At 44.3% G+C, this 22914-nt stretch overlaps 1 long non-coding RNA gene across 1 annotated transcript in view; it reads left to right on the top strand.

Annotated features, from left to right (window-relative positions):
• The window catches only part of LOC309378189, a 64260-nt gene that overhangs the window by 26612 nt on the left and 14734 nt on the right, over nt 1-22914 (top strand). The window contains exon 3 of the long non-coding RNA XR_014171848.1: nt 13556-13639. This is a non-coding gene — a long non-coding RNA (uncharacterized lncRNA). The remainder of the gene's footprint in view (nt 1-13555; nt 13640-22914) is intronic.

Below are 22914 nucleotides of genomic sequence, written 5' to 3'. Positions count from 1 at the left end.
TACATTAGGGAAGCTGAAAGTGGAGTCTTGTCATCTGGGCACCCAGGACCTCCATACACACTGCCCAGGCTTGTACCCCAGGGTGGAGGTACACTCCATTGTCTTGTGAGACAGAAAGATGCCAACAACTGGATATTACAGAAAGTCCTTCTTCCACATAGGATTCAAATTTCTGTTCGTATACAACAATGTTTTTAATAGAGAACACACACATTTTCAGATAAAGATGGCACCTTGTAGTCCTATGAATAACATCTACCCTGCTGAACAGCTACTGCATTGGGACATTGTTCACAGAAGGTGAAATTCATGCAATTCCCACGTTAATCTGTGCACCTTGAAGTTACATTGTGGCTAACGTTGCAGTCTCTTCTGGACTGGGCTACCGATGACTTTATGGTCACTCTTTTCTTCTTCTATTAGGACACAGTCTATGCTTGTCTGTGTTCTCCCATTCCGGACTGCATAGTTCTGGCTCTAAATTGGAAAACAAATAGCTACTGGCAGCTTGGATTACAGCTATAATTTTAGGAAATGGTGGACTATATCGAGAGAGGGCAGAAAGTAATGTAATACAAGAGTCAGTGGAATGACTTGCTTAAATACATATTAAAGAATAATACGGTAGATAAATTGTTTAGTTTTTAAAAGCATTCACAGTCTGCAACGCTATCCAGGAGAGCCAGAACACTCTTCTCCTCTAATCATTTCTGAAGACTCCAAAACAGCACACACATTTTAGCATACTTGAATTATCATTTGCTGCAATGCTGTTCCGTTTCGGCTGCATATATGAACAATCTAAACTATCTGATTTAATGTAGCTTCTAACAACCTGCTTTTGTGATATGCCACTTCATACCTGCACGCACACCTCGTAAATACACAGATATTTGTGCCCAGAACAATGCCATAATTCTAAAGTGGTTTTGAGAACATGACAAGGTGAGTTACATATCCACTTATTTTGAGGGTGCCAGATTTGTGTGCACATTAAGACACTGGGGAAGAAAACTTCCCCAATTTTATTTTTTCCTTGTGAGGGTGACTGAATGGCCTTAAACAGTGGTATTGTCCTTCGTGAAACACCTGTCAGGTTGATTTGTTTGCTGAGGAATCCCTGCCTTCTGCCATGAGCCTCGTGAGGCATGTTCCATGCAGCCCAAACGCATGAGTCATTGCCCCAGTCTCTTGTAGCATAGCCTAACATTGCTCCAGAGTTAACCAAAGAACATAGGAAGTTTGGAAGCGTAGAAGTTTTTAAAGCCTTTAAATAAAGAAGCAGAGTCTGTCCATTGTTAACTGAGCCATGTCCAGTTGTCCACTGTGCTCACAGCACACACTATGATGGCACATCCCTTGATATTGCTGAGTTCCCAATATCCTTACACAGCCAAGGTAACCTGAAAACCATGCCTCTTAGTTATGGCAGTAGGTCATTAGAGGTTCCTGGGAACAGTGGCGTAGCGTGGGTTGTCAGCGCCCGGGGCAAGGCAAGTAATTTGCGCCCCCTAACCCGTGGATTTGCGCCCCCTAACCCCCAGATGTTGCGCCCGGTGCGGCTGGCCTCCCCTGCACCCCCCACGCTACGCCACTGATTTAAATATACCTTTGTTAAGAAACCGGAGGCCTTCCTCTTGGGCATTGTCGGCCAGAAAGTGTTAAAAAAGGACAGAAGTTTCTTTATGTATGCGACAACAGCAGCAAGAATACTTATTGCAAAGTATTGGAAGACACAAGACTTGCCCACACTGGAAGAGTGGCAGACGCAATTGATGGACTATATGGAATTGGCTGAAATGACTGGCAGAATCCGAGACTTGGGAGAAGAAACAATGGAAGAGGACTGGAAGAAGTTTAAGGACTATTTACAAAAACATTATAAGTTGTATGAATGTTAAGTATTTGCACGATTTAGAAAATATCAGTTCCAGCAAATAGACTTTGTAAAATAGAAAATTAAGTTATAAGTAAGAAAAGGTCGAAATTTAAGGCAACACTACGTTTAATTTTAAGGTATGAGCAATTGATAAAAATTGTTTTAAATTTAGAAGTATAATATTTGGAAAGTACAAAATAAGGTATGAAACAAGGTAATAATTTGCTGACATTCTTATTATAAATAATGCAGGGTAAGGAGATGTGAGGAAGTCCAATCAGTTATATAAGAAAAGTTGTACTGAATGGTTGGTTATATTTTTCTCTTTTTTCTTTTTTATTTCTTTCTTTCTATATGGCTCTTTGGTATTTTGGTTCTGGCTTTTTGGTGTAGGGATCTTGTATTATGTATTTGAAAATTTAATAAAATATTTATGAATAAATGAATATTTTTATGGGTGTGGACAATGAGGAGCGTTTCTTATGCTTAATATCTGCAACACATTGAGTGCTCGTCCAGAAAAGTTGAGACTCACCCTCCAGTGCTATGCTCATGAGGCGCTTTCCTTCTCGTTGCTTAGGACTCCGTAGCAGCGGGGGAACCGCCAAAAAAGCCCCTTCGGGCGCACGGGAGGAGCGAGCCGCCCGCTTTCCCGCCCTCGCCGGCCTCCTGGGGCGCACGCAGCGCTCGCGCCCTCCGCAGCCCGCCCAAACGCGCGCCAATGCCGGGCGACGCGCCCCCTCCGGGAAGCGCGACGTAGGCGCCGCTCCTGCACCCGACGGCCTTTTCTGCAGGGCTTCTAGCTGCAAGCGAGTGTGCGCGCAGAAGGCGGCGCCTGGGCTGGGGAGCGCGCAGCCTCGTCCTTTCCTTCGCAGCCAGCACTGTGAGAGAGAGAGTGAGCCACCAGGACCAGGTAGGGGCAGAGAGCTCCGAGTGCGCCCCCAAAAATGTTGCGCCCGGTGCGGCTGGCACCCCTTGCACCCCCCACGCTACGCCACTGCCTGGGAAGAGGAAGATGGGGGTGAGGAGGGAGAAGATAGAGGGCAGGAGCAGAAGATGCTGAACTACAACTCCCAGCAGTCCTGGTGAACATGATCAATGACTAGGGTTGATGGGAGTTGCAACATCTGGAAGGCCACTGGTTTCCCATACTTGATCTAGAAGGTTTCTGAAAAGGGGGAATTTTAGCAGTGTACTGGGATTCAAAGATGACGCAAAGGATGGCATTTGGTACCCTATCTCTCTATCTATCATCTATCTATCTATCTATCATCTATCTATCTATCATCTATCTATCTCTATCTATCTATCTATCTATCTATCATCTATCTATCTATCTATCTATCTATCTATCTATCTATCTATCTATCATCTATCTATCTATCTATCTATCTATCTATCTATCTATCATCTATCTATCTATCATCTATCTATCTATCTATCTATCTATCTATCTATCTATCTATCTATCATCTATCTATCTATCTATCATCTATCATCTATCATCTATCTATCATCTATCATCTATATCTATCTATCTATCTTACATTCTTCCATATGAAAAGAACATGAAAACGCTAAACTCTTATGATCAGCCACTGATGTCCTGTTCTGTAGCCTCCTCCATCATCCGAAATCAGCCAGGCACAAGAAGTAGGGCCTCTTCTGTGATGCCACTGAGATTCTGGAACACGCTGCCCAAGGGCATTGGCCTGGCCCCACCACTGTTTGCCTTCTGACAGACTAAAATTAACCTTCTCCAGCAAGCATTTTGTGGTGCTGCCCAGCGAACTGGGCTGTGGTGGTGCTCTGCTGATTCTTTTTAAATTGTATTATACTTCTAGGGAGCTGTGTGTGTGCAATATTCCTTGCTTTGTTTTAATTGTAAGCCATCTTGAGTATATTTTGTTCTACAGAAAGGCAGGTTGAATGTAAAATAAATAAATACTTTTAATCTACAATTTTTAGAACTACTCTGAAATATCAAACTAAGGGGACATTGTATAAATCCAGATTTCCCTTCATATAATTTACACAGCTGTCCAATTAAATGATCATCCCAATTATGAAAGGCTGTTAAAAATACATTTTTGCTCAAGGAGTTAGACACTTTAATTTCATCGGGGACTTTAAAATATTATACAGAAAAGCCAAACATTTCATAGCTGTATTGAAAGTAAGATTAACACTCCTCTTACAAAAACTACCTTCTAAAAGTGGGATTGTGGTGATCTGGATTTATTTTCTCTTGACATGTTCCATACATATAGTTCTTACAGATTTTGCAGTTCAAACGGTTTATTTGTCTAGCTACCTCTAATGCAAATTCAACTGGATACCCAAGCCAGGCCAGACACCTTTCTGCAATTGTTTTCTTTGTGTTCTTTCTTAAAAATAAGTACATGCCAGTGAGTCAAGTCTATCTGGAGGCTCTGTCTTCAAATCACAGGTGGGATTGTACTAACTCACAGTTTCTGAATCCTTTTGAGCTCAAATCCAATCTCAGCTCATGCTACTTTGTCTCTAGCACCATAGATCGGTGTTCAATATCCATGTACACTATTGCCTCATGCTATATGCAAGGATCTGTGGATTGGAGGCCTGTAGCAACCATGGGATTAAAAGAGGATTTGAACAAAGCCTCTTGGATGCTTCCAAAATTTACGTACAGTCATACATTATGAATATAATCAAAGCTGGACAGGAATTGGGGGAAATGATGCCCAGTTTGGAATACAGGTGCACAATACAAGTGTGCCAAATTCATATTCTGAACCTGTAATTGTGAATTTTGGCCACATCGCACACAGTTTTTCATTTCCCTAGGCTCTGTGCAGGATTTTGACTAGTTAGCTCACTCTTCATTTCTCCCCCTAGGTGGCAATATTCTATTGCTGGCAGTTTCCCTCTAAAAAGTTAGATTGCTTGTGAGTATTCCATGTCATTATAGGGTTAGGCAGGTGGGACCTCAGAGCCAGGCAACACTTAATAACACACACACACACACACACCCCTTATGTGCAAAGATGGATATGCCCATTAGTGTATACTACTGCTGCTGTGACTATCCCTGAACTGATTCCTACAACACCCCAAGAGCCAAATTTTGTAATCAAAGTGAAACAGTCTCATAAACAATGTTGCATCAGAACCGTGAACTCAGTGCAAGATCATAGCCCCTCTTCCATGAAAGGAAAAAATGGAAAGCTTTTAAATTTTCCAGTTCACAAAGAGAAAGAGAAGGCAATCATGGGTGGCTAGGTCCCAAGCAATTCATTGTTCACTTGAATACATGGTCTACACAAGTAGAACCCCCATCACAACTAGGGACCTAGTAAAGCAGGCTCCCTGATTGTGTGGAGAAACCTGTTCCTGTTCCAGCAGACGCAAGCACAGTGCAGACCTTCCCCACATCACACAAGGAAGGTTGGGAACTGAGGGGGCAGGAAACATATTAATAATACTAATTCTAATAATTTATTTATACCCTGCCCATCTGGGTGGGTTTCCCCAGCCACTCCGGGTGGCTCCCAACAGAATATTAATAATAATAATAAAGCGATAAAACAGCAAACATTAAAAACTTCCCTAAACAGGGCTGCCTTCAGATGTCTTCTAAAAGTCATATCATTGTTTATTTCCTTGACATCTGATGGGAGGGCATTCCACAGGGCGGGTGCCACTACCAAGAAGGCCCTCTGCCTGGTTCCCTGTAACCTTACTTCTCACAGTGAGGGAACCTCCAGAAGGCCCTCAGTGCTGGACCTCAGTGTCTGGGCTGAACGATGGGGGTGGAGACGCTCCTTCAGGTATACTGGGCCGAGGCCATTTAGGGCTGCAAAGGTCAGCACCGACACTTTGAATTGTGCTCAGAAACATACTGGGAGCCTATGTAGGTCTTTCAGGACTGGTGTTATATGGTCTCTGAAGATTTCATGAATACCCCTTCTCCCATCCACACTTTGAGAGAGGTGTACCAGAAGATTCCATGACTAGCCCACTCCTGTGAGCAAGTTGTGAGGCTTTTTTTTTTTTTTTAGTGAATTGCCAGTGCATTCTCAGAATGAATTCTGTGACTTATTCTGATCAAGTCATCACTTGAAATGAAGTTGCCTAATGTCCCATCACACTATTAGTCCATCAAGCATTTTGTTACCCTGACTAGCACTGAATATGCAAGCTCTCAGTTCTTCACATCACAAGCCGCCTGATTCATCTCCCCCCAACTCATCTTCTTAACTGGCAATGCCAGGGACTGAACGTGGGACTTTCTGCATACAAACCATGTGCTCTGACACTGAGCCATGGTCCATGCCTTTCATAGTTACCAGAAAATATAAACGCGTAAACTCTTGCATCAGGTGCATCAGGTATAGGAGGATTGTAGATAATGTGTGGGTATTTGTGGTCACTTGCATAATTTCTGATTCAAATCAGATATGTGTAGTTTTATTTACAAGTTCACAGAGAGTTTTTTTAAAAAAACCTGGAGTGCTACAAGTGTAAATTCATGGAGATTGAATTGTCCAGTGGGACTAGAATGGCCTCACTAACCCAAACACAGCCATGCCCTTACAATGTTTTCTGTTTGCCACTTCTTCATAACATTGCAAGGGCTCCCATTTGGATTCTCACAGTGTTCCAGCCATTCCCACAACCCACTGCTAATGTATGACAGGAAACATTCTGTAACATATATAAATAGGAAATGACACAGCATCAATTCCAACTGCTGCTAGTTGGCATTAAGGAATTGTAAGGCACACAAAAATGGAGGCGGAGAAGCGGGTCTATGTAAATCATCTGTTTAAATTAATGACAAACAAAATTGAGTTCCCTTTGTGGTTGATTTTCATCTGAGCTGCACCCTACAATAAAATAGTTATCAAAGAAAGCTACCAATTAGTTGTTAATTCAAAACATCTTCAGAAATAAGGCTTCAAATCTCAACTGATATCTTTCCAACAACCTCCTAATTGCAGCAAGTTGGTGGTAAAAAACATTGCTTTAAATAAAAAGATGTATTTCATTTGATGGAGTATATACTATCCCTTGCATAATTATTCCCAGAATTTCCTCATTATACCGTGAGCTTTCTCAGAAGATTTCTTGTGTATATGTCTATACTGAGATACAAAAGAAAGGACAGATTATTGTTCCCTAAACCTTATAATCTACACAGGTCTCAGGAGCTTTGGTCTGGTGGTGGTGGTTATGGGGACCACTTTGGACAAAACACAGTTTTTAACAGAACCGATCAAAATGCAAAGGCATGCAAAGAAAAAGAAAACCTCATTAAGGATAGAAAGATATAATTCCTTGTATCTTTTAAAAAATGAAATGTGATCCTAGATTAGGTGAGAAACAATAGTGAAAAGCATGGGTGGGATTCAACTAATGAGTCCCATCAGTGGAAATTTGTGCAAGGACCTTCTTCTCCCTGAATCCTGCCATTGTCTTGGGGGTGTCCAGCAGAACCTCCAGAACAGTGCAGACGAAGGGCAGGACTGTTCTGTCTGGCAAGCTGAAATGTTTGCACTGATGGAACAATTTCATTAACATCATCTTCATCATTGTTGTTAATTTGTACACCCGCCCTTCTGACTGGGTTGCCCCAGCCACTCTGGGCGGCTTCCAACATATATAAAAACATAATAAAACTTTACACATTAAAAGGCTTCCCTATATCACTGCCTTCAGATGTCTCCTAAAGGTTGTACAGTTATATAGTTACTCATCTCCTTGACATCTGATGGGAGGGCGTTCCACAACACTGAATTCCTCCCCATGGGTACCAGTGGGTCTTGGCTCTCGAGGATTTGACTAGGGCTGAAAGTATTTCACTCATTCTGTTCCTTCTTGTTCAGTTGGTTAACTCTGCCCTAAGTTCCACTCTTCCTGCTTAGCTAATAACACAGGAAGCCACATTATACCGAGTTGGAGTGTTGGTTCATCTAGCTCACCACTGTCTACACTGACTGACACAAACCCTCCACAACATTCATTTCTCTGAGTTCTTTTGCAGGTGTGCACATATAAAACTATAAAAAGGAACCTTATTGTGGTTGTCTGTTTAATTTTTTGACTTCTCTGGTCGGATTGAATGCTGTTCCTTGGTAGTCGTTTCATTGTTATAATACCCAGGAAAAACATTTTCCCCCTCCCACTCTTTTTTTTATAAATGCAAGACATTGTCAGTATATATGCACACTCCATAAATAAACCCTAACTCTGTTATTGTTCTCTATTGTGTCACTGATAATGTGTTCTATCCGCACACATTTAAAAAGGCTCACCACTTCCCTTTTTAAGAAGTTGGAGGTTCTGTCTCCATCTTCCTGGGTGTAATTAAGATGGTGACCACAAAAAAGCGCTATTCTTTGGTCTGTGCTTTGTCTCCTCCTGCAATAAAATGAGAAAGATGAACATATTTTAGATCCCTGACAGCAGTAAAACTGTTTTCACTTAGGAGAGGCATCATGAAATCATTTGGCCCCCTTGTCAAAAAGAGCAATGGCTTGTTGTCAGTGTTAATCCTCTTGGTTAGACACAGTGCAAATGGGTCCCACCTATGCCAAAGGTGAATATTAGCAGTAAATATCCTTTCAAGAGATCTGCCACTGGATCATTCAGTAGTGAAAACAGCTGTCCTCACTCATGCAGAACCTTTGGGTGAATAGAAGCCTTTAAAGATTAAACTGCACCCTTCCTCAAAGAAAGAAAAAAATATATGCTTGACATAGAAGGTCCAACATTTTATTCAGTGACAGCATTTATTTTGAGAGCATTCTATTGCATTTGTTCTACCTTGTGACTGGATGGTAAATCGCTGTTGTGTTGAATTCCCCACCTTTCTCTCAGATGAAGTCACCAATATCTTCAAAAAGAATCTGAATTCCGGGTGGGAGAAGTTCAGCTGTGTCCAGCTTATGGATCAATTATAGTTGGCATCACTTACAGGTGTAGAAGGGAAGCAGAGGTGGTATGTGTTGGGTAGAGGGTGGCAAACAGGGAACAAATTGCAGGTTGGATTATTGGCCATTTTGGCCAGTGTCAGCTGGGTAGGAAAAGCTTGGAGAGGACTTGTTGTGGATGTGGTTGTAGATGCTTCCATTTTGGAAGAAAACTGATACACAATCTTTAGTTGGATATTGACAGAAGCAGATGTTCTTTGTTGATCTAATTCAACTTTCAGTGGCTTTTGGATACCATTGGTCATGATGTTTTGGTGATTTATAAGACCTGGCAGAGGAATGTAATAATCCAAGGTTACAAATATGAAGGTACCTTTCTCAGCATTTGGACCCAGCTTTCCACCTTAGTTTCATTGCTGTAATTTTTATTTCAAAAGGTGAAAGAAACCAAAGATAAAATGGAAACATTTCTGTGAACTCTGGCAGATTCCCTTGGTTTGGCCATTCACCATAAGATCATGCCTGTTTTGCACAAGCAATTTTAATTAGACTAATATTTGAGTTCTTATGTTTAGTATAAACTAAATGCTTATTTGCAACATCTGTTTCTCTGTACAGCTACTGGAATATCGTATTGTGTGAGTCATGTTTAGGTTAATGTGTACATGCATGGAGTTAAAGTTATCCTTACACAGAGCTGAAGTTATGCTTATAAGATCATCCTGCAGGATGTGCTGCCTTTCTACTTTCATACAGGAAGCATGGTTCAATACATATATTCACTCAACTTTCCTGTTTAGAAGGTTTCAGTAGAACTTAGAATAAACTGTGGATTCACTTGGCTCTGATTCCCCATTCACTAATTAACTTTGTCTTTGTCTGGTCTGTAACTCTCTCTCTCTCATTTTCTCTTTTGGTGCTACAGTACTGTCATGTTATATTTGGGTACAGATAGCTTTTCTATTATTATGGCTTCTTGAGGGTGTTTATAGTTTATAAAGATAGTTTGTCACACTTGCATGTATGTTAAATTGGTAGGATCACTAATGAGTATTTTCTGATTATATTGGACTTTTTTGGTGGTGTGTTATCACTGATTCTTAGGAAAATACACATATATTTTGATGGTTTTACTTCCATGGTGTGGATCTCCCACTGAGAATGGTATATCTGTATTGAAAGCAGCATATATTAGGGGTGTGCATTGGCTCTGTGTGTATACTCCAAATTACAAGCCAAATTGGGGTGGTCTGAAGTATTCCCAAATCAGGTTGCTTGCTAATAAGGCTTGTCAAGGCAGAACAGAGAGTTTCCAACCTTCACAGTAGCTCTGTTGCCTCAGGTTTTCAAAAAAGTTAAATATGCAACCTTCCCCACTTCTTTTCTGAGAAACAAACCAAGCCAGCTAGGAAAACTCTCAGAGCTCAAGAGGAGATCAGGTGTGGAAGAGAGACAAGGGGGTATTTTGATGTACAAGGCCAACTTTTAATAATAGTGGGATGTTTTCCAGCGGTAAGCCAATCACAGTGATTTGGAGGAGGGATTCCAAAGAAAATAACCCAAGGTTGTTCCTCACATGGGTTCTCATTCTCCTGTGTGTTTGAGTTGTGAGAACAGAGTGTAAGTGGTTGAGAAACCTTAGACACACATGTCAAATCTTGGCCTGCCAGGAAGCCCCAACTGGCCTATCAGGCTATTTTCCCAAACCACAGTCACCTACCGTCAGTTGATGGGAAGGAAGATGAGGTTAAATCCTGCACTGGCTGTGCAATTCTACCAAGGCAGTAGGATTTAGCCCTCCTCATCAGATGAGGAGTGCGGGGAGGGAGAGAGGGAAAAGCCTGCTCAGTTCAGCAGGATTCAATGCTAAGCCCTTCCTGGAATCTCTGCTAAAATGGAGTCTTCCTCCACTGTAGGTGTATAGGACTTCCATGCTATTGAGAACTGATACACGTGGCTGCATTGGAGTCCCTTTCTGCCAAACACAATAGACCCTGAAGGGCATGGGCAGAGGGGCACACTGACCTTAAGACATGATGCTGCAGCCCTAGCCTGTCCTTTCCTGGATTGAGGTCTTAGGGGAGGCTGGGTCAAAGCATGGGTACTTGCTCCTGTGGCAGAGGTGTCCCATCTCAAAGAACACAAACTGGCTAAGTTTAATACAGTGTTACAGTTGGTGCTTCCGAGTGGTTTGGCAACAACTACGTCAATAAGGTTCTGGGCACCTCTCAGAATTAAATCAAAGGCTTGTTGTAATTGCTCTAAAACAAATCATTCATCATATCTAGAACTGTGGTTGTCCCTTTGTCATTATCCAGATATATATCTACTCAGTTGGTGGGAGGATAATTGAAGACACACATGATTATGACATTTTCTCTTTTGGCTGCCTCCCAGATGTCCTTCCTGGAACATTTGGAGCCCATTGTTAGTTTGCTGGCATTTTGTTTTCCAAGTTTTTCCAGGGATACGTTTTTATGGCCACTAGTGTAGTTGTTTCTGAGAGCAGCTTATAACCTCCAAAATGCAAATCCTGTCATCTCCTTAGTAAAAGCAAAGTGAATGGTGCCTGCACAAAAACAACACATAAATTCCACAGAAGCGAAATTAATGGGTTAGCTGTTAGCCTATGAAAGATGCTCACTCAAGTTCAAAATGCTGGTAAATACGCTAACTTAGTAAAGCTTTATTCTAGGTGTGCCCCAAAGCCGTTAAACTATGGAGTAACATAAGCCTGGGAATGGATGACTAGGCATGGAGAACATACAAATGATATAGTTACAGATAGGTAGCCGTGTTGGTCTGCCATAGTCAAAACAAAATAAAAAAATTCCTTCCAGTAGCACCTTAAAGACCAACTAAGTTAGTTCTTGGTATGAGCTTTCGTGTGCATGCATGTATCTGAAGAAGTGTGAATGCACACGAAAGCTCATACCAAGAACTAACTTAGTTGGTCTTTAAGGTGCTACTGGAAGGAATTTTTTTATACAAATGATGTGTACATTGGGGAGTCTGCTGCACATATTGAAGCCCCCATTCCCCATGATTTAGAACCTTGCACAAATGAGGGAGATTCAATGAGGCGTTCCTGCACAACAATCCTGCCCTCCAATGCATGGACAGAAAGGGGTGGGGCCACAGGGTGGTTCCCCACCCCTTGTATGTTAGCAGATATCAGTAGATAAATTCATGTGGGCCGATACAACTGAAGTGGTTGGGCAAATACCTCGCTCCGCTCACTTGATTTTAATTGTGTGTGGGGACTGAGTGCCCAATTATAGAGCTATTATTTCAAATATCTTATACTGGCCTCCATCAGAGAGGCTGATCCTTCTGAGTGAATAAGGTGAACAAGTTCTCAATCATTTTACATTAAAAATCAGCGTTTGAGTGCAACCAGTAGATTTTAAAGGATGCAGATGGCACTTTATTAATATGTACTGGCTTAATTGAACTAGAAGTATACGATTTAACTTTCTACAGAAAGTCTGTCTTTAATGGTTAGTGTTAAAATATGAAGTGTCCTGCATTTCTCAGATTCTAATAGGTAGTGCTCCCTCATTAAACAAAGTCAATATTTTACCATCAGCATGAGTGAATGTGTACATCAAATATGTTTCAGTTAAGACATAGGGCATGGTATGTGGAAAACTCCCCCTGTGAAGTATTGCCCTTACTCATTATAATCATTAAGATTATAACTCATCATATCGCCCAGCCTGGCTGGGATTACTTCAAGAGGAAGCCTCTGGTTATTTTTTAAAAGGGTACCAAAGCTGCAGATGAGAAAATGAAACAGCTGTGAACAGGTAAGAGGTAGCACATTGAAAAGGTAAACAAAGGGGATGTAATGTGGAACTTTTTGCAGCTCCCTTTGTTTAGAGGTTTTTTTTGTTGGCAAAAGTCTGGTGTCACCCTAATGTCAAAGACCAATGTAATAACATGCAAAATGTTGATATAATACCTACTCTTGATTTCTTTATAATAAGGGCTAACAAAGCTAAACTGCATCAAGGCATGTGTTTGTCACAAAAGCATGAAGTTCATATGGAAAAACCACAATGCCCGATCAATTCTTGCTGACCCATAATAATTACTAAAATATAAGAATGTGATTGGGGTTAGCATATGAAATGAGAGGTCTCATGTATAATCATACTGGCAGCATTTATGGGCCAATAAAGAAATCACATTAGACTTGTATTTTCCTAACTGGAAAGGTGCCAAAGTAATGAAAAATACAGTAATTTTTGTTGATGTCAAGCAGGGATGCAGACAAAATTGTAGACAACATGGTTTGGGATTTTATTGGGTCATTGGAGCATCAGAACGATTAGGAAAGGGTACAAAATGCCATGTAGATTACAACAAATAATGCCACATCATATTAATTGTGCCTGCTATAACTGCTGCCTAATTTCCTATGCTGAAAACAAAAAGGTATTTTCATTTATCAATGCATGCGGACTTCTTAAAACTTAAATTTAATTGTTTGCAACAGGATGTTATACTGAATTTCTGCAATCATTTTCTGAGTGTAATTAAGCTCAGCGTAAACAAACTACTCACTATTTACCGCAAATGGGGAATGGCAACTTCTTGTTTTCTAGAAATTGTGTTATATGTTCAGGATTATCAAGATGAGTCAACAAATGAGCAGTGGCATTTATGGACTACTCTTGATGGCAGCCCTGCATAGAGCATATTACACTAGTCTGAGCTGGACATGAATGATGGTGGTCAGGTGCCTATCGTCCAACAGGTGGTGAATCAGTCCCATCTGAAAACTCCAGGCCAGGAAGCCTCCATCAGAATATATAGCAGCATCCTGAAAGCTGCTCCTTAGGTAAGAATGGAATGTTGTCACAGGTATTTCTCCAACCAGCTAATCCACTGAGTCAGTTCTATTAGCCTAATAATTTTATGTACCAATAATCAACTAACATTGTGGGGGGGGGGCGGGTGAGACCCCACCCCGTGGCTCCAACCCTCTTTATCCATGGATTGGGAAGCATATAAAGAGAGGAATCTCCTCTAGGAGTTTAGGTTCCCCCGGTTATTTAGAACACTGCATGATTAGGGTTTTACATCACGAAAGGCAGTCTATGTAGTGCAGCTTCCCCTCTTCATACATTTCCTGTCAATTCATGGATGGTGAGGTGTGGGATAGTGTAAACTGTGCAAGTGAATAATGCCACCAGACGTATATTGGTGGTATAGCAAAGCGTGTTCTCACTAGCAGAGAGCACGTGTTGCGGTTGGGGAACAGACCACCATCATGACTAGGCAAATTTGTTGGGAACCCAAGCCTGTAAAGGGTTAAATGGGTTGCTGGGGATTTTTGAGTGTTGCCAATTCGGAGGAGGGGTCAGAGTCTATAAGTAGAGGAGATAGACGAAAGGACATCCTCTTGGGCCGTTTTGCATCGGATCACATGGAGCACTGGGACAATCTTCTCATTGTCTGGTTACATTTCTTTATTTCTTATTTCCCCTTTCTTTTTAATCCTCTCTAGTCCCTTAAATAATTTAATTCCCCCTTTTTCCTGTCCGATTTCCCACCCCATCCCTTACCCTGCCCTGTGGGAAGATTCTCCCTGTATCCGTGGCTTGCCTTTCCCAATAGGGAGAGAACCCCCGTTAGGGGCTTTCTTTTGCAAAAGGTTTCCCCCATTTCTCTCGTTGAAATTGTGGGGCTAGTCAGGGCTGTTCCCAGCTTAGCTGGAATCACTTTCGTTTATAGTATCCCCGTAGGTTGGCTTTAATTTGAGTGTGTGCAGCGCTGTTGGCCAAATTTTAAGCTAGCCTTGGGTGGGAGCACTAATTTGGTTTCCTTTAATATTGCTATGAGACTAAGATTCTCAAGAGCAGATACAGGGAGGCCTATTCGGCCTGCACATTAACTTCTAAGCCTAAGTGCTACAGGTAGCAGTTAATTGTTAAGTCTCTGTCACGTGACTCATTCTTGCTATAGGAATGTATCTGCTTGCAGGCCCAGTTGCTCCTAATGTATATCTGAGGCAGACAGAGGGCCCCAGAGGCTCTCTGTGCCTCCAAGGACTATGAGTACTCTGCATATGCTCTTGAACTATGCCATTTCTGAACAAGTTTATTTTCTTTAAGTTTGTTTTGCCCTGATAGTGGCAACTGCCATTTTAGAGACGAGCCATTGTGGCTTAGTGGCAAAAGTGTAAGACTAGGACCTGGGAGACAGGGTTCATATCCCCCTCTTAGCCATTGTTATAACAAAACAAAACTAACTGCTCCTTTTAGGTTATTCTGTTGCTGGGTAGTTCTGCCCATTTGTGATAAAAGAACTTTGGGTTTCTTGAAGGGGTGCTTCCCTGTAAAAGGGCAAGCAGGGGTACCTGGACAAGCGGTGGGCTACCTCAACTCTCCTATTTCACTGGAAACATTTATGCCTGGCCTAGCAGGTGTTCCTAGGGCTTTGCCCCAGAATTCGATGGCCTGGAAGCATCTCCAGCCTGAATAGTGTCCCCATGTGGTCTATAAGCAATGGTTTCCCTGGGTCAGTCATAGTGCCGGTAATGCCTAGGTTGCAGGATTGGTCCCTGTATGGGACAGCTGCATGCTCCCATACTGGTCTACCTGGACACTTAGGTCCTTTTGGTGGTTACCTCACTGCCAGGGATGTAATGGGCGCCACACTTGCAATATGCAAGTGGGAGAAAGCCCCTTTGCGTGCCCGCATTGCAGTTTGCTCTGTGCGTTGCAGGACACGGTGCTGCACGGGCTGCAATTGCATTGCATTGCATGAGAGATTTGCAGTTGCATTGCACAAAGGGTGTGTTTGCATTTGCACGGAGTGTATTGTTGCATTGCACGGAATGTGTTGTTGCATTGCACGGAGTGTGTTGTTGCATTGTACAGAAGGTGGGGTTGCATTGCACGGAGTGTGTGCGCGTGTGTGCATTGCACGGAGTGTGTAGTTGCATTGCACGGAATGTGTGTGCTTTGCATGGAGGGTATAGTTGCATTGCACAGAGTCTGTTTTTGCATTGCAAGGAGTGTGTGTGCATTGCACAGAGTGTGTAGTTTCATTGCATGGAGTGTAGTTTCATTGAACGGAGTGCGTAGTTGCATTGCACGGAGGGTTTGTGTGTGCATTGCACGGAGTGTGCATTTGCATTGCACAGAGCGTGTTTTTTGCATTGCACAGAGTGTGTAGTTGCATTGAACGGAGTCTGTAGTTGCATTGCACGGAGGGTTTGGGTGTGCATTGCACAGAGTGTATAGTTGCATTGCACAGAGCGTGTTTTTTGCATTGCACAGAGTGTGTAGTTGCATTGCACAGAGTGCGTGTTGGAAAAGGAAGCTGGCTCGGCAGTAACTTTGTCAGGACTTCTTTAGGGGTTCTGGCCAGCGTCGGCCCTGTAAATTTACATATCATGATGGCAGCACTAGATGCCCCTGCCCAAGTGGGGGGCTGGAAGCTGGCAAGCAATAGCTCAATACCTTTTGCCCATATTCCCATTTTATTTAGGGATCCAGTGGGATATCGTTGCTAAAACAAACCACTTGCCTATGGAGAAGCTGTCTGCCTTGAAGGAAGTTATTTTGTAATACTTCCTCTGTAGCAAGTGATGGTTCATCAGATCCGTTCTTGCTGGGTCACTTAATTAATCTTCCCACTAGGCCACGCTGCCTGCGGCCTGAGGTCCCCTTACCTTTGTGTATGCCTACCAAGTGTGGTGAAGGCAGATATCAGGCGATGGTAGCAATTCCTGAATGTATGAAATAGTAGTTCGCCATGGCAGGATACCTTGTACCCGCACAAGTATTTTCAGGTTTATGCTGGTGCTGCTGGATCTTTGCCCTTTGGTTTTATTTCAAGGGCTGCTGGTGTGCAAAGCTATGGCCTCAAGCCCGGTGTGATGAGGCAATCATGTGACATAACTTTTCTTGAGTTTTTCCCCATTGTAGTAGCAATTCACATGTGGCCCAAGGAGTTCAGTGGCCATCGGATCTGCTTTTGGTCTGATAACCAGGTAGTGGTGAGCGTTTTGGCAAAACAGTCCTCATGCTCCAGCAGATTCTCCGCCCCTCCGCTCACGCTTTCGAGCTGCGCCGCTTAAGGTTTAATATTGTGCTTTCTACTCTCCAAATTACGGGATCCTCTAATGGTGTTGCTGGCACTCTATCCCATTTTCAGAGGAAGCGCTTCAGATCCTGGGCTCCAGACTCAGCTGTTGCCAGACTTTTCCAGACCACCTGTGGCATTGTGACAACAATTAGCATTTATAGAGAGCAGCAGCTTCCATTTCCTCTTCTGCTTTTAGCTCTTATGGGATGGCCTGGATGGATTTCTTAGCCTTAAGCTGGCAGTCCTTGGCCATTCAGATGAATTGGTCCCCATCCTCTGAGCAGATCCTGCAGTATTTGGTCCACCTGCTGCAGATTGGGCGTGCTGTTATAACTATCAGAATTCAGTCGGCTGCAATGTCTGTTACACTGAAGCTTTAATTTTCAGAGACCCTTATAAAATTTGTAGTGCGTAGGGCCTTGGAAGGTTGGAATAGGCTCCAACCTCATAGGACAGCGGGCAGGAAGTTGGTCAATTTCACCTATGCAGTATCTGCAACAAGTTAAAACTTGTCTGCTGGTTAAAGATCAAGGCGAGATTCCTTTCAGTAGTCCATTGCATTTTCGCACTGAGGGTTGGAGAAATGGTTGTTGGTGCCAGCACGGGGATGAGAGTCTGGAGGCTTATTGCTTCAGGACTTTTCCTTATCCTTTGGAGCTTGTCATTAGAGTCGGGAACTCAAAAACAGACTTAGTGGGCAGGAGTGCCACAATCAGGGTTCCCGCCACAGGTGAGGAAGGCCCTTGCCCGGTTATGGATAACAGAATATTTGGCTTTCATTCCCTGGGGGCTGGCCCGCTCCTAGTGCATGAAAATGGGTTCCCATTAGCCAGGCATCAATGTGCTTACGTCGTGCACCAGTTATTACGGCCTGCGGCTTGCTTACCGCTGAACACACCTCATTCCTTCCGAATAGGACTGCTGCAAAGGCTGCACACTGGGGGCCTTGTCAGTAGACAGGATTGTGAATACGGGTCTTTGGAAGTCTGACGCTGACAAGGGTTATATCAGGAAGTGTCACAATGATGTCTGTGCTGATGCTTGTCTGTTATCTCCTTTTTTTTTCTTTTCCTTCATAGGAGCAGCTGTGCACATTTGGGTCACAGCATCGTACACTAGGCTGGCAAGCATGTTGACGAGTTTGGACTGGGGCGCCATCTCAGTCTTCCTGCCCATGTGAACATTTACTGGATGTCCTGATGGAGAATGCTTTGGCAGGAGATCCTTCCTTTGGTGTGGTCGAGTGTGACCTGTGCAGGTCCTTCCGCAGTGCTGGTGGTACAGCTGGGCGAGAATGTTTGCTGTCTTCCTCCAGCATAAGTTTGCATTCCTGCATGCAAGAGGACTTGGATTGAGTTGATGGCAGCTCTCCCTGGACTCAAAATAATTTAAGGCATTGGTTCAAGGTGGTCTGGAGGGGGGGGGTTGGAGCACCTGTCCCCTCCAATGCGCAAAGATATTCCATTAAGGGAATCCAAGGATTCACTATGTTTTTGTCAACCCCTTTCGAGGGGTAGGGCTACGCAAGAGTCCCTGGGAGCATTTGGGGGTGAGCTTGAGTCTGATCCTGTTTCATTGCTCCCCCACGCTGTTTATTTGTACTGGCGACATGGTGGGGCCCAGTCCTCAGTGCTGCCCTGTTAAGGTCAGGTGCAGCTAGTCGGGAACCAATGCTTAGACAAACTACCACTGAGCAGGCCAGGAAGCATGTTAATAAGGCGATGGACAATAGAATAAAATAAATAAAGTAAATAAAATATCAAATAAATAAAATAGGTCCTTGCTTTAGGTGGTTCTGTAATATTGCACCCTGCTATTTTTCTTCAAGACTGTTCCCCTCTTTAGGGCAGATGGGGTGCATCTTTCCCCTAAGGGGAACGACACCTGGCGGGATGCAATTGCCTTGGGATTCTTTGCTCCCCCACAATGTTGCTGGTACTGTCGATATGGTGGGGCCCAGTCGTCAGTGCTGCTCTGCTGAGGTCAGGTGCAGCTAGTCGTGAACCAATGCCTAGATAAACTACCACCGAGAAGGCCGGAAAGTGTGTTACTAAGGCAGTGGATATAAAATACAGGTTGTTGGAAATCGAATGCATTCAAAGGTTATGTTCATTAACATTATTGGTGTCTTACAATTTTGCTTGTTTTATCTTATCCCTGCTACGGGGGAAGCAGGCCCTTGCCCTGTAAAAGATCTTAATAAATACCTGGCGGTATGCGCCCCAGGGGATGGGCCTCTGCTATGGCATAAGAATGGTTTGCCCCTGTCAAGACACCAGTTTGCAAAGGTGATGCGTAAGGCGATTCTGGCTTGTGGCGGCACAGCCCAAGATTTCGCCCCCCATTCTTTTAGGATAGGGGCTGCCACGACAGCAGCCCACTGGGGCTTGTCAGCTGCCAGAATAAAGGATTTGGGTCGCTGGAAATCAAATGCGTTCAAAGGTTATGTTCGCTGACAATTGGTGTCTTACACTGCTTTTATTTTATACTTTTATTAGGTTTAGCGGTTGTCCGCATTTGGATGGTGGGACACAGTATCGTCCATCGGGTTGGCGTCGCAGCACGGCAATCTGGATGGGGTCCAGATCTCGGCCTTCCTCCACACATTCGGTTGTCTTGGCTGTCCAGACGAGGAATGCGCTGGTCAGAGTTCCTGCCAAGTATCCAGAGGCAGTTGCTCCTGGAGGGGCCGCCAGCTGCTATGGTGGTGCAGCTGAGCGAGAATGACCTGGTGACCATGGACTGTTTGTCACTACGTGCTGCAATTCTGGGTGACCTGGAGACGCTGCGGGCAATGGTGCCAACAGCGAGAATCTTTTGGTCAAAGCTTTTGCAACGCTGCGTTTGGAGGGGCAGTCGTTGCTCGGCCGCCACTGAAAGGGCCAGAAGATGCGTCAATGCTGGCAGTGGTCAAAAAGGCTTTGGAGCTGGGTGGTGATGTGATTTCCCACCCCGAGATTTCTTTTCAGAGGCCATCCTTTTCAGAGCTGATGGCGTGCACCTTTCTGCTTCAGGGAATGAGGCTTGGATTGGTGCGGTGGTGACCAAGCTGAGGTCTTGGTTGGGGCTGTGAGTGGTTTGGCGGTGAGCTGAGGCTCCATGGCGGTTAGGCATTGGTTAAATTGGTGCTTGGAGGGGTAAGGTGCCTATCCCTCCAAATGATGCGAAAGGGAATTCCGTTAAAGGAATCCAGGGGCTTGCCATTCTTTCGTCCTTGTCCGTGGTGCCGGGCTTGGGCCGTGCAAGCCCCACCGGAACATGAGGGTGAGAGGTGATGGTCTGTGTCCCAGCCTCATTTTCTCACCCAATACTTGTTTCCCACGCTGGCTTCCGAGGTGCCCGGAAGGGACCAGCTCTGTCCTCTGGCTTCCGGTGGTGTCCGGAAGGGACCAGCTCTGCCCTTGGGGGCAAGGACAGATAGTCATAACCAATGCCTAAGCAACCACTCACATTTTCTGTATTTTAATAAAGTTGTGGCCAAAAAATATGCCAAAAACCTTAAACAAAAATTAACGTGTGATGTGTGAATTTTTTGGGGGGTGGTACTGTGGAACTCAACACGCAAAGCGTGTTCTCACTAGCAGAGAGCACGTGTTGCGGTTGGGGAACAGACCACCATCATGACTAGGCAAATTTGTTGGGAACCCAAGCCTGTAAAGGGTTAAATGGGTTGCTGGGGATTTTTGAGTGTTGCCAATTCGGAGGAGGGGTCAGAGTCTATAAGTAGAGGAGATAGACGAAAGGACATCCTCTTGGCCGTTTTGCATCGGATCACCCGCCCCCCCTCCCTTCTATAGGGTGGTTCTTGGGTTCAATTGACCTTGCTATGCCTGTCATGGGGTCGTTCGCCTTTGAGCGGGGGCCTGGTAGGAATTTTGCCATTTGGCTGATTGGCTGTTGCCATTTGGTTTTTGCCTACTGCGTAGCAAATCGTCACAACTTGTAAGGTTGGCGGTTAGGCATTGGTTAAATTGGTGCTTGGAGGGGTAAGGTGCCTATCCCTCCAAATGATGCGAAAGGGAATTCCGTTAAAGGAATCCAGGGGCTTGCCATTCTTTCGTCCTTGTCCGTGGTGCCGGGCTTGGGCCGTGCAAGCCCCACCGGAACATGAGGGTGAGAGGTGATGGTCTGTGTCCCAGCCTCATTTTCTCACCCAATACTTGTTTCCCACGCTGGCTTCCGAGGTGCCCGGAAGGGACCAGCTCTGTCCTCTGGCTTCCGGTGGTGTCCGGAAGGGACCAGCTCTGCCCTTGGGGGCAAGGACAGATAGTCATAACCAATGCCTAAGCAACCACTCACATTTTCTGTATTTTAATAAAGTTGTGGCCAAAAAATATGCCAAAAACCTTAAACAAAAATTAACGTGTGATGTGTGAATTTTTGGGGGGTGGTACTGTGGAACTCAACACGCAACATGATTCCTGGTTCAAATGGATTACCAACGCAACTGCCTCAGAAAAGAGAAGTGTTCACTGAAGGTTATGGTGACAAAAATATATCCCACCCCCACCCCAAAGAGGAAACAATGGGCAGTATGTACCTACCTGCCACTACAATGACTTCTGGCTGTGCAATGGAACTTCCCCTCCCTCTCTTCTCCCTGTATCCTCCCACACCTCCAAAATCTCTTCTGGGTTCCCCCCCTAACCCTCCAGGTAGAAGAAGAGGAGGAAAAAGTTCCATTGTGCAAGTGGAAGTCCTTGCATCACAGACAAAGGTGGATCTATTGGAACACAACTGGTTTGGTTGAACCAGCATCTTCAGGTAGTGACCATTTTAGGCACATCTGATTGATGCACAATCAAGCATACACTTGTCGCTGCCAACCTGGAAGTGGCCCAAAAAGGGCGGCATGGGTTGTGTTGGTTTTATGTGTGCTCTGTCGATGCACGAGGGGAACAGAACCCCCCTGCAAAATGGTCTCCACCTGTATGCAAGCACATCTCTGTGTCTTTAAAACAAGTAAAGCAAAGAGGTCAATGGAATAGCATTCTGTTGCTTTGGGTAGGCTAACCCTATATATCTCAAACCTACTTATTGCACTGTTAAAGTAAGCTAAAGGTACCCCTGCCCGTACGGGCCAGTCTTGACAGACTCTGGGGTTGTGCGCCCATCTCACTTAAGAGGCCAGGGGCCAGCGCTGTCCGGAGACACTTCCGGGTCACATGGCCAGTGTGACATCGCTGCTCTGGCGAGCCAGAGCCGCACACGGAAACACCGTTTACCTTCCCGCTGGTAAGCGGTCCCTATTTATCTACTTGCACCTGGAGGTGCTTTCGAACTGCTAGGTTGGCAGGCGCTGGGACCGAGCAGCGGGAGCGCACCCCACTGCAGGGATTCGAACCACGACCTTTCGATCGGCAAGTCCTAGGCCCTGAGGCTTTAACCCACAGCGCCACCTGTGTCCTTTATTGCACTGTTAGGAAAGTACAAATGCTGTGTGAGGGTCCGTCATTACACGTTTTTCTGCAGATGCCTTAGTTTTGAGCCTGAATATCTGTTAATGACTTGTTCTGTTAAACACTGAAACACACTTTAAGGTTTCTAAGCAGGTCTCTGTGTCACTAATGTTCTCACTTGAGTTATGAAGCAAAATCTCCTCAGACTCCCCTCCCTCCCCACTCATCCCATGAATGGACTTTTTTGTGTTGTTACTGCTGCTGTTGTTGTGTGTTAACCTCCCCTTCCTCCCCTTCCTACTTCCCAAACAAATTGTGAAAGGCGTATTCATCTGAGCAAGGGAACTCTTTGTATCAAGTATGTCCTGGTCTTTAATAAAGCACCAGACCGGGCGGGGGGGGGGGGGGGGCTTCACTCAGATGGGATGCTGTATTACAAATCTGCTTTTGTTTTAGCTTTCTGTCCTTCTAAAGGCTTTTACTGGGAAAAGAGTAGCACATTAAGCCCAAGACTTAGCTTATCCTCCTTCTCTGCTGCTTTACTTAATAGGTGAGTTTGGAGAAGTGTTTAATAATACAAACCACTCATTTCCACTCCTAATGATTGCCCAGTGGTGAG

The sequence above is a fragment of the Podarcis melisellensis genome (assembly GCF_964234715.1).
Source record: "Podarcis melisellensis genome assembly, chromosome: 1".
Taxonomy (NCBI): Eukaryota; Metazoa; Chordata; class Lepidosauria; order Squamata; family Lacertidae; genus Podarcis; species Podarcis melisellensis.
Note: the sequence above shows the minus strand (reverse complement) of the source record. Positions and strands in the feature narration are given on the sequence as shown.